The 13264-nt window shown below is 26.8% G+C and overlaps 1 long non-coding RNA gene across 1 annotated transcript; it reads left to right on the top strand.

The window, feature by feature from the left end:
- Positions 1 to 9266: 9266 nt before the first annotated feature.
- Positions 9267 to 12401, top strand: LOC128196144 (uncharacterized). The gene is made up of 2 exons (XR_008248308.1): positions 9267 to 9686; positions 12148 to 12401. It is a non-coding gene; the product is annotated as an uncharacterized LOC128196144 (long non-coding RNA).
- The last annotated feature ends 863 nt before the right edge of the window (positions 12402 to 13264 follow it).

The following is a 13264-nucleotide window of genomic DNA, read 5'->3' as shown; positions in this document are numbered from 1 at the left end:
GAGCATGAGAATAAATAAGAGAGAGAAGAGGGTGAAGGAGGAGGTGGCCTTGATTATTGTTTAATTAATTAATTATTAATTAATGAGAGAGAACAGAGATGAGACTGAAAAAGATTTGATAAGCAATGAGATTGGATGGTTCATTCTTCCTGATCCTGAAGGAGAAGGGCATATTTAGAAAGATCAAAGGTAGGATCATCATGGTTGTTCTCTTCTTCCCTCGTTCTTGATGAAAATCACTCTTTCTATTTCTTCTTCCTCTTTTTTCCTTTCACATCCTCGATTCTGATGCCCACAAAACAATAAACACACTTGGATCTGTCTCACCAAGCTCTCTCTTACGACACTTGGACATTTTTTTCCCTCGATGCTTTTCATAAATTATTACAGCTCATACTTATGGTTTAAGCTTTCATTGTTGTATCAAAATGAATAAATAATAATTTTTTATTACTGCGCGTCTGAAAATGTTCAAATAACCATACTTTAATATTAAACTTACAAATATAATTTGGTTATAATTGAATGCAACAGGTTAGAGGGTCTTTACATGCTTCAGTTTATGGTTATGAACAAAGACTGAATAGCTGCAAATACTAAAGTGGAGTCCATGAAGTGTAAACAGGCTTAAAGAAGAATATATCTAAAAGGGGGCTATACCTATGTTATTATAGGCTAAGGAATGAAATATGTAGAAGCAGGTGAAGAATGGTTACCTACCTGTCAACCAGATTTAGGTGTGCTTGTAGTTAAAAATCCATTGTGAAGAATTTTGACTTTAAATCTACCTTAATGAAAGTTATTAAATTCATTAATATATGCTTATATGAGAAAGAGAGATAATATTATTAGTATGTTTGATTTTCTGTTGAGTGGTTTTTAAACATTGGTTTTACATTTTCTAAGCACAAGGAGATGTGAGCAAATATATTGATTCAAATTTTCATTTAAATAAAAGAAAACTACATTCATGTACAAAATTTTTCTAAAATTTTCTTTCTCACCTAAGACAAATGGAAGAGATGTGAAACCTTTGCTACAATATTCACATGATTGATTTACTAGAAAAGCCTCTCCTTATCTTGAAGAGGTTACAATGCATTTTCAATACAATTATGATAACATTTGATAAATGTACAATGGAATATAATTTTATATTTTTTAATATTAATATACTTGTTTTCTATATCATGAAAAGAAAAATATAAAATTAAAATAATTAATTTAAATTTTAATATTTTATAAAGTAATAATATATTTAATGTATTTTATTTTATATATAAATTTATTATTAATATTTTTTAATTAAATTTATTTAACTTTAGTTTTAAATATCAGTTTTAAATAATTTTATTTTATTTTAAAAAATTAATTATATACATTTCAATTATTAATAACTAGTAATCAAAATACTGGAAACAATGAAATATAAAACTTGATTATAAAACAATGAAACTTAAAACTAATCTCTAAAATTAATGAAATTCAAAATTAATCCTTAAAAAGTAAGGTTCTTCTTTTACATTGTCTTTCACATGAATATAACTAATAATATTGGTTATATAATAAGAGGGCTTATATGATATCTCCAAGTATTATGGTTGCTACTCATTTATCACAGTAGTTATTTAACTTCACACATTACATAAAATCTCAACTATTACCTTAATTTTCAAGTGCGTGTCGTATAGAGAGGATGAGAATAAAGACAGAATTACGATATTGATTGGAAAAATATATTTATTATATTCCTGTATTAATACAATAGTCAAAATCAATAGACAAAAAAAATGCAGATTTTATCATTTTTTGTAATTCCTAAAGAAAAAACAAAACTACAATAGTAAAACCTAAAATACAGGACATATGTGTATAAGGGTTGGTTTTATAAAAAAGACACAGTTAGATTAACATGAATAATTTATATTAGCTCATTTTTTACAGTAAATAAAATGGTTTAGTTTAGTTGGTTTTTGCTGGGAAAAAAGAGATAGAAATTAAGTTTATCTTTTTATTTCATTGATGTAGTAAGGACCTACCTTACTTCCACTACTTAAGAATCCAAGGTATCATATCTTCTCTTCAACTCAACCAAATGACTTTCAAAAAATCAAGTAAAAAAGAAAAAAGAAAAAACTTTTGACCTAGAAAATTAGAGGATGATAGAAAATGTTAAGTTGATTGAAAAAAATAGTGAGTGACACAGCAGAGGAAGTATGATTTAATGTTTCCTTTTTGTCGTGTGAAACGTCGCACTCATCACGCCCACAACCACAAAGCCACGCTCTTGGCTTAGAAAAACTCACTCGTCCAAACCCCAATATAATGAATCACAACAACAAACTCCCACACAAATAATTACCATTACCATCTTCTTCTTCTTTTTCTATGCTACTTGTGTGTGTGCATGCATTTATGACACCAACCCATTTTACTTCCCTTATTTATTGTTTCAAATCTAACCCTCCAACCATAATTTAATACCTTCTTTCACCCTTTGGAAGTTCAAACAAGAAACCCAGAAGATATCAGGATCCGTTCTTCCCACCACCATGACATGACCATCACTTTTTCTCCTCTTTCTCTCTCTTTCTGAATCACTGTCAGACACAGCTATGATTAAATCATTGGAACAATGCAAAATTATTAACACCAGCTTCTCTTACTATTTACTATTACATCACACCTCAATGCACCATTTTTCCTTCTTTTCTTGCTAACCAAATTCAACTCACTGCATTGTTCAAATCCCCCTACCTTCTTCATTTCAACTACTGTTCTATTTCGTTGCTTCTTCTGACCAAACAAATAATTTTGATAGATAAGATCAAATTTTTAATAGAGAAACTAATTAACTTTATTTTTTTTTTCCACTTTAGTGGACAAGAAACTGTCAGGGTTGATTTACATGGAAATTGAAAAGTTATTTGAAAAACTAAAAAAATCAAGACAATTTAGATCAATACGCATCGTGATACTGAACTAAGTCAATGTTTTCCATAAAAGAAGCATTAAAATAAGATATTTTTTTAATAATATTTTAATATTATTTTTGTGTCATTTGATTAATTCAAAATTATTTTATAATTAATAATAATAATTATAAATATTAATATAAATAAATTATAAAATGTTGTCAAAATATTATTATTTTTTAAAATATGAGTTAGGAATAATTTTCTTTGGATTCTCCTTTCAGTTTGGATTCTTCCTGTAACAAAAACCAAAGAGTAATACTAAAAGTGCCTTCATACATACTCACAGTTAATCAAATTTAAAAGTTTTTATACTGATAATTCTCACATGTGATCATATGTGACTGACCAAATTTTTAACTTTTTTTTTACAAAAATTACATTTAGTGTTTTATTCTATCTTAACTTTAAGTAAAAATAAAGAATACTTGACAATAAATACTAATATAAACTGTTAAAATAAAATTCCATTATAATGGGAGAATAGTATTAATATGCCATCGATATAATGGTTTATTTTATACTAATATCAAAACAATAGTTTTCACCATAAAAAAAATGCATCTCAACTCGTTTTCTAAATGCACAATTATTTTTTAACCTGACTCGTTCGTACAGGTGAAAACAAAAGTTAAAAAGATCATTTTGGTAAAACTTAAATATGTATTTTAAATTTTTAATAACAATTTAAAATGTACATAAATAAAAATTATAATAAACACATCCATTTTTTAAAAAATAATATTACTTTTTTAATTTTATTTTTTATTTTATAAAATAGATCGATGCAACTAAACTTGTTTAGATTGCAAGTGAAAAGTAATCCAATTCAAAATAGGTAATGTTTTTTTAGCTTCATGTAATTATTTTTAGAGATTTTTCGACCTGCTAGACCAACTTTACTTTAACATTTATAGTAATAATCAATTTTAAACTATTAGTTAGGTAAACTTAAGAATGGATGAATGGAAGAGAGAAAAGAAGAAAAAGAAAGAAAGGCACTGAGCACATGACAGAAAAGATATATAAAGTTTAGAAGTTGATTAAGATAATTAATATTTTGGTATACACAATTTTTTTACATTTTATATTATTACTTTTATTTATTTTCTTCTTTTATAAAAGATATAAAAATTTGTTTTTTATGATTATTTTTTTGTAATAACACTGATGAAATTGACTTATGAGATGCAGAAGAAACAACTTTGTAGTCCACTTTGAGTTTAACCTTTCAGAAAAGTACATGCGCTTTGCTCCCTGCTTCAGTGTCAACTTTTATTCTTCTTTCTCTTTTTTTGTTTATTGAAAGGCATTTTTAAGAGATGGTGCAACTGTGGGGACTAAATTTCAGGTATAAAAGTTACCATGGCGCAAACCAAAAGGAAGAAAAAGGCTGTTTCTCTTTTATCTTACCTTTTGCTGCATCAATTTTTTACTTTTGGGACACAAAATATTAACAATGGAATTATTCTAAAGTACTACTCATTGAGCTATTAAATATGCAGATTTGGTTTATTAGTAGTCTAATTGAACATCAAACAAATATTAGGCCTACTTGAAACTACTCAATTTTCCAGAACTCGATGCATAGGAATCCACTATTCTTCATGATTAAGAAACATTGTTATCCTAAATAAAATGCTATCATGTTCTTCGATTTATACGTAAAAAGTTTTCGGACAATGATATGTCATGTTCTGCCTATTCAAATAATGTAACTTTTGGGCCAATTACTTTCTCCTAAATAAAGGCCCAAATACTGTACGTGCATTTGTGGGACCCTTCACTTTAAACTACTGTTAGCCTCGACATAGTTTAGGTTGCTTTTGCTAGCTGTATAGTTTACTTGCAAGAAATTTAAGGATAAGATTTGTAACAGATAAACTTTTTTACATGTAAATTGAAAAAAGTAAAGTTAGTACGATATAATCTTTTAGGAATTAAGTTATGAATGTTCTAACCAAAACTTTGTAAAACCTTTTAATTAGTTTTGTCATTTTTTTTAAAGAACTATTACTATGGATAATTGATTACTTTGGGAGTCTTGATAATGATTTAATTTGTAATTAACATCTAATATTAGACCGTATAGACCATTCCATGCATTTCAAAGTAAAGTTGGTCAATTTTCATCAACAATATTCTAAAATCTTCAAAATAACATACCTTGTATATTAAAGTCATTAACATAAACTCAACATAATTAACAAAGTAAAGCATACTTATGGGACATTGGGTCCTAATTGGACCATCTTAACCAAACTCTGAAATTTATAAATATAAAGATAAGGTAAGAAGATAAATAATTACATTGAATATTTAAGACTTAACTTACTTAAACATCAAAATATCTTTTTTTAATATGTACTCGTTTGGTTTGAACTTTAAAAATATAAAAAATAAAAAAATATTACAAGAAAAATGACAATTAAAACAAAATAAAATAACATAAAATATAAAAAAATAACTTTCGATTCCACGATCTGAAACAAATACTAAATCATTTATTTATATATAACACGAAATTATAAGAAAGTCGTATTAGGATTTTATTATTCAAATATTCTTTTCATTGAAAGTATCATATTTTTATTGTTTTTTCCGTAAACAAATTTTAACTTAGATTGGTCCTAATTAAAGAGGCACTTACATGGTTTTTAAATCAATCTCGAGAATTTTCATGCTAGTTTATTGAAACTTGTTTTATCGGTTTGGCTTTGCAAATAAAGAAACTTTCAACCTTCCTTTTGCCTTATCTTTCCCATCAAGTTCACTTTCATCACTGAAATGGATACAACCATTTATGCACACACAAAGCAAACACTTTTTGCTTGATACTGAACAAAAAAACTAATAAAAACCAAAGCTTAAATTTTTTACCAATCTTCCCAGCAACTTTCATCATCTTTGCACTTTCCATTTTCAACATCTAAAAACTTTTCCATTAATTTCTGTAACAGAACCCTAAAATGTAAATAAATTACAGTAATTGGAAGAATCGCGAAAAATTATGGGGCAGAAAATAGAAATATAATTTTTCATCTGAAAACTTCTTAAATAAGAATTAAAGGAATCGAACATAATACATAAAATGAACTTAAAATATTGCTGAATATATTTAAAGAAGACTGACAGAAGGGAGTTGCTCCCTCCACCCCCACACGTCTCTTCCTCCACCTCCCCAATTTTCTAAAATGCCAATTATATCCTTCTAAAATGATAATTATATCCTCAAAAGTTAAATTTTTTTATTTTTATTATTTTAATATTTTAATTTATTTAAAACTTCTGATTTACTTCCCTCTGCACCTCTTCCTCTCTTCCATTTCCGTTTACCTTTCTCTCTTCCGTCAAGCTTCTTCTCCATTTCTCCATTTCCGTTTATCATTTTCTCTTCAAGCCTCATCAACCTTTCACTTCTATTTCTCCATTTCTTTCTTCTTACCATATATAACATTTAAAATTATAAATTTAAATATAAATTACTGTAAATAAAATAAACAAATAAAATAAAAACGAAACGTAAAAGGAACACTGCCTCTGGACGGATGACATCCGTTGAAGGATGTCATCCGTCCAGAGGCAGTGTTCCTTTTAGGTTTCATTTTTATTTTACTACGTTTTGCGGCTCATGCAAGGATTATAGGCTTGGATATTCAAAGGATTATTGGAAGTATGAGAAGGGTTTAGGGTTTAGAATTATAGGAAGGATTATGACTACGTACCTGGAGAGGAACCACGACAAGGACACTACACCATAAACGCACTGCACCACGTATTGCACCGAGAACAAGAGGAAGATTGCTTGATAATTCTTTTCACGATCACCAAGCTTTGCAGAAAAATATTTTACTCATACAAGGAACTACGTAGGTTATCAGTGAAATATGTTATAAATGAATAAAATTAAAAAAAAATAACTTTAAAAATAAAATTTTACTAAGGGGCAAAATAGTAAAGGAAAGGTGGAGGAAGGGGCAAAAAAGTAAAGGGGAGGTGGAGGAAGAGATGTGTGGGGGTGGAGGGAGCAACTCCCCTGATAGAAATACTCATTCTTTCTCAGTATTCTGCTTGGGCTTTAACAACCACAGACCTTGTTCCATTTCTTTACTTTGGGCTTTTCTTCTGTCTCGTGTGAATTGTTTTTTTTTTTTTAGTGTTTGGGTAGTTCATGGTACAACTGCGTATTCTCATTAGTCATATGCCAGCGAAAATTCAGAAGTTAAAACATTTATGTCTCTGTTATTAAATCAATGTTGCTACAATTTTGATTAACGTTTACATATTTGTATTAATCATTTGATTTGTATTTTTTTGTTAAATTTTATATGCATAAATACAAATTTTCCTATAAGTAACAAGACACAAATCTTTTATGCTGTCTTTTTTCTCAATGTTATCAGTTTTATTTTATAATGGTCTCCATATTTTCTATAATAAGAGACAAAAACAATTAAAAACGGTTAAAAAAGTAGTTATCGTAACTTTTTATACATAGGTACTATAATAATTATCATACTAAAAACATTTACCATAATACTAAAAAATAGAAAGGGCCGAAATAAACAAATGTTTATTTAAATTTTACTTCCCTTGTTTTTGGATGGAAATAGAAATTATTGAATTTAAATTTCGTTCATTTTAACTTATTTAAAATTTTGAATTATTTTTATTGAATAAACAATTTTAATTTTAATTTTTTCTGATAAAATATTTTAACTAACACCAAATACAAAAAAAAGGAACGTTGACTCATTGTGTTTTAGAAAATAAATAAATATCTTAATTAATATTTTTAAAAACAATAGTAAAATCGAGACTAATTCAATAATGATGAAAAATTAGCTTATAATTTAGGATCGGTGATACTTTATATTCATAATAAAAAAAATAACCTTGGAAATTAATAGAAATTTATCTTTAAATATTAAATAATTATATAGCACAATAAGTTGGTCCATGTTGAGGAATGACATCACAATCATGTTACTTAAATATATATATATATATATATATATATATATATATATATATGTATGTATTGTAACATTTTAAAAAATGTTATAGAAGAAAAGTGATTTTTATAATAAATATTTGATTATTTTATTATAATTTTTTTAGTATAAATAGAAACAAGTTAAATTGAGTTTCGTTTTATAAAAATTATTTTTTCTAAGAGTAAAACCTTTTTCTCTGATATCTTTTTAAATTTTTTACCTTGTTTGTTTGAAGATTTTAATATATTATAGGTTTTCAGAAGACAAAAATTTATCTTTCTATTCGATTAATATGTCAGATAAAGTTTATATTTTGTTTCTTTTAAAGTCTTTTATCTTTTTTAGTTGCATGTGTAGCTTTTGTAGTTGCATATAATGTTTAAGAACTCTAGACAAATCTTTATTAGGACAATCAAAATAGAATCATATAATTTGTTTGATTTTTTTTATACAAGTATTAAAATATATTTAAATATTTATATTGAGTTCTAAATTATGCAAAATTCGTTAAGAAGAGCATAACTTACGAAGTTAAAAGCTTCATTCGTTAGACGAGTGAATATTTCGCTATAGTGTTTTAATTAAAAGTTAGAAAAATATCACTCACTAAACGAGATGAGATACACTATACAAATTTATAAAAATTGTTTTCATTGATCTTATTCACTAAGCGAACAAGATACTATATTAACAAAATTTTAGAAAATATTTTTCTAATATTTATTCATTAAACGAACTTTGATATCGTTTGACTAGAAAAAGATTTCTCATTATAAGTTATTTTATTTATTTTGAGAAAAGTTAATATTTGAAATATTTAAAAAATGAATTTAAGTGATGAGTAATCATTGAAAAGAAATTCCAATTTATGTAATTAGAAGTATGTTGATAAACAGAGGTTAAATACTTATATTTACTTATTTTAAAAAAAGTGGTATTGTATAAACACGAATTACTCATGTAAGTTTCTTAAAAAAAATTATATTTGAATAAAATTGAATAAAAGTTGCACAAGTTCTGTCATCTAAATATAAGTTACTCATGAGTGTATATGTAAGAACTAAGAAAAAAAATAAATAAATAAAATAATAAATAGTAAGTTAATATTTGAAATGTGTGAATTTATATACTTTATATATTTATTATATGGTCAATATATCAATAAATTCAGCTTGGTCTTGTGGTGTATGTGTTGATTGTGTATGCATAGCTTGATGGATGCGCCTTCGAACTTTAAGTGGGCTAACTTTTACATATTTTCTTAAAAATGTATTTTTTTGGAGGTTTCAAGAAATAAAAATAAAAAGGAGGACTGGTAGAAAAAGGGGGGGGGAGCGTTTTTGAGAGGGAAGAGAGAAGACCAGAGAGAGAGAAACTCACCCATCTTCATTCTTCTTCTCCTTCAATTATTTTTCTTTGTTTCTTCTTTAGAATCAAAAGTTCTTTTGACCCAATTGTTTTTCTTCTTCAAATTTGGGTTTTTTCCTCTTTCTCGGACCAAACCCTAGAACAGTGAGCAATGAAGATTGAAGGCTTAGTTTTTTTTTTTTATTTTTTTGTGCGAGGGAGAGCACCAAATGTTGAATCCGAGTAAGATCGGTGGTTAGTGTGAGGCACTAAGAGAATCAGTTTGCGAGTCAAAGAGAGAACACAGGACTGGGAGAGCAAGATACATAATGTTCGAACCAAGGGTTACCGTAAAGAGGAGGAACAGGTATGGGGAACTAAACTGCTTCTAGATATTTAACAGTGTTTTCCTGTGTGCATACTTGCAATTTTGATTCAGGAATAAATGGTGTTTCGGATTGCTTGTGTTTGATACTTGAATGATGGGTCTGAATTGCATATTGAGCAATAACATGTGCATATATATTTTTTTTAAGATGATATACTTACCATGTGAAAACAAGGTATATAAATCTGTGATTTAATGTCTATATGTTGTTTTCGGTTGCTACAATGGGGTTATTTACCCGACGGGAATTCAGTGGGGTAAGTTTAGGTTAGAGTTGAGTTATTGTGCATAATATGACTTTTCATTGATGATTCACTTGGATCAGTGTATCAGAACCAGTATAACGTTAATGAACTAAACATCTAATACTCTAAGGGGGCTGATGGTCGTGTAATCTTAATTATATAAATTGTAACAGAAATAATGGGTATGTAATTATCTCCGCAATAGGTATAAATGGAAATAAAGGGGAGGAAGTCGTGCTCTGTTTGTTATTGTGACTTGGTTTTAGAGTTGGTTATATATATGTTTTGTTAGTATGATAAATGAGTTTCTTCTTCCTTAATTTTAAACAATGCAATGTAAATGAGATAATTACATACTTAGAAATTGTTGGGTATGTAATTCATATTCTATTTAACTTGAAATAACTGGTCCAAACATAAGAGAATCTCACTCTTAGAATGGTTGTGCACACGATTTACATTTCTTGATGATCAAACGTTGAGAAATTTGCATGAATGAGTAAAATAGATATAATGTACGCATGATGTAATACAATGTATTGTTTAAGTGTATTTAGAGTTACAGGTTACTGTTTTGAAGGAATATAGGAATTGGAAATGAGTCTAAAGTGATTGAACTTAATTAAATTAAAGAGTTATCTTAAGGAATTACACTTTGTGGCTGAATGAATGTGACTAGTTGGTAAATCTGGTTTAGGAAATGCAAACTACCTAAATACCGTGCTGTCCTGCTATAAAATTTTTTCAGAAATATCTCAGTGTCTTTGTATATAAACTATTTAAATACCTTGTTGTCTTGCTATAAAATTATGCAGAAAATACCTTGTTGTCTTGGTTGTATAAACTACATAAAAACCTCGCTGTTTTGTTGAAATATTTGCATCATAATGTTAATGTTTGCACAGTTGTTGGGCTGTTAATATCTCTCCAAATCTTTTAACACACTTGAGCTTTGAGTTAAGTTGTTTAAAGCTTGTGTTGGTTGTTGATATTTGTACCGTTAATAACTTTAAACCTCGACTAAATATTTATTTAGAGCAAAAGCAATTAACATTTTCTTTTCATTCAATGGCTTATTGGAGAAGGTCATAGAAAACGCGAATTTGGAGAAATTAGGACAAGTGTTGGGATTTTGGACAATTTTCAGTCCAACATATGTTTTAATATTATATTACAAAGTTCTCATGTGATGGTGCAATATATATTTTTTTATATATTGAGTGGTTTGAATCATAAGGCATTGGTTGAGTTTAAAATTGAAGTATTGAATTAAGTGGTAGGGCCGTTAGTATCTTGTTGTATCTCATTTCCTTTTGTTCGTCCAGTGTATTTCATAGATTGAAAATTCTTATATTATAAACAAAATCTAGAAAGACTATATATATATATATATATATATATATATATATATATATATATATATATATATATATATATATTATGATATGTTGGTCATGATCGGTACATCATTAGGTTATTATATGTTATAATTATTATGTTATATATTATACAACATGCCAAGACGTGTTTTGTTTAAGTATGTTGTTTAAGACTTTGGGTATATAATATTATAATGTAATATATATGATAAAGTTCCTTAAACTTTTCTAGTGGAATATTTAAAATATTATACTAATATATATATATATATATATATATATATTAAATAACTTGTAATAAACTTTTCCAATTTTAGTTATTAGGATATTATATTAAGTATTAGAAAATTGTTTGGGATTAAAAGTATTAACTACATGGTTAAAATATTTTAATTATATAAAGACGTATGAACCTGTTAATGTACTAAACTGTTGTTTTAATTTGAGTTAAGCAATATTTTATTAGATTATTGAAGGCTGTTTTGTAGTTATAGTTAATTTGGTATGCCTTAAAAAAAAAATATGAATTTGGAATGAATGTTTAATTTGATTAAGTTGTTGTGTTGTAAAATATATTGTTAAGTTTGATTAGTTAGTTGTTGTAAATAATGAATCATGGTTGTTGGGAATAATGAATCATGATTTTTGGAAATAATGAATCATGGTTGTTTTGAATGGATTCTAGGTTGTCAAATGGTTTGATATGAATTAACGGTTTAATTAGTAATTTTACCACATGATTATAAATTAGTAGAATTTGAATTGTATGTTAATTGATTTTCTTAGCTCACCCATATTTGTGTGTTTGCGTGTTAGTGTATGTAATTATACAATGATTGTATAACATATGTTATATGGAAGCTCAAATAGGAACACAGACATTGCAGGAATTATAAGGGTGACGAGAGAGGGATTGGAGAATATAGGAGTTCATTTAAAGTTTATCCAATTTATGTAAAGGAACGTATTAAACTTTTTACGTTGGTGATGAATTTGGATAATTTATATATTGAAATTGTAAAAGTTTTATTTCTTTGGAAAATTTATAAGAGACATGTATATTTAATGTATGAATTGGAATCGTCTTGTAGTCGTATTCTTTCATAATAAATCTCTAGATTGTAAATATTGAATAACCATGACGTGTAAGATGAAAGAAATGTCCTGTGTAGATATTAATCAATTAAAATAAAATGATTTTATTCATGATTGTGAAAATTTTAAATTTCTACACATTTTTATGAAATTAAAATTGGGGGTGTTACAGTATATACTTTTTTAAAATTATGATAAAATTAGATAACAATTGTATTACATTGATCAAATTTCCTAATTCTAGAAGTAATAATGTATCTTTGCTAATTTTTAATTTTGATGATGCATAATTAATTGCGCTACTCAAATTTATCATATTTTTAATGATAGAAAACCCTACTAATACAATATTCTGTGTAGTGAGAAATAGGGGAACAAAATCTGTGCATAAATCAGAATATTTATACTTGAGAATAATATTTTGAATGATTTGGTGACTATAATAACAGTTATTTAGTCTCCATTTGTTTTATTGCCGGCAATTTTTTTCTGCAATTTCAATTAATAGACATCTAATTAAAAGAAAAACTCATCCACTCCAATATCAGTGGATAAGGTTGGAGAGCTTCTGGTATTTCCTTAATTATCTAATACTTAAAATAGTTCTTTATACTTCTTAAATGCACCACATGGAAGTTGATATTTTCTTTAATACTTTTAGTGTAAACTATTTAATTAGCATTACTTTAGTTACAACAGCTATTCTCACTTACACACACACACACAAAAATTATATATATATATATATATATATATATATATAGTTAATTTAAGAGTAAAAAGTTGCTTTTATAACTAAAATAATATACTTTTATCAAATTATATATAACAATGGTTA

The sequence above is a fragment of the Vigna angularis genome, chromosome 4 (genome assembly GCF_016808095.1).
Source record: "Vigna angularis cultivar LongXiaoDou No.4 chromosome 4, ASM1680809v1, whole genome shotgun sequence".
In the NCBI taxonomy this organism is placed as follows: domain Eukaryota; kingdom Viridiplantae; phylum Streptophyta; class Magnoliopsida; order Fabales; family Fabaceae; genus Vigna; species Vigna angularis.
This window is presented reverse-complemented; position numbering and strand designations above follow the sequence as displayed.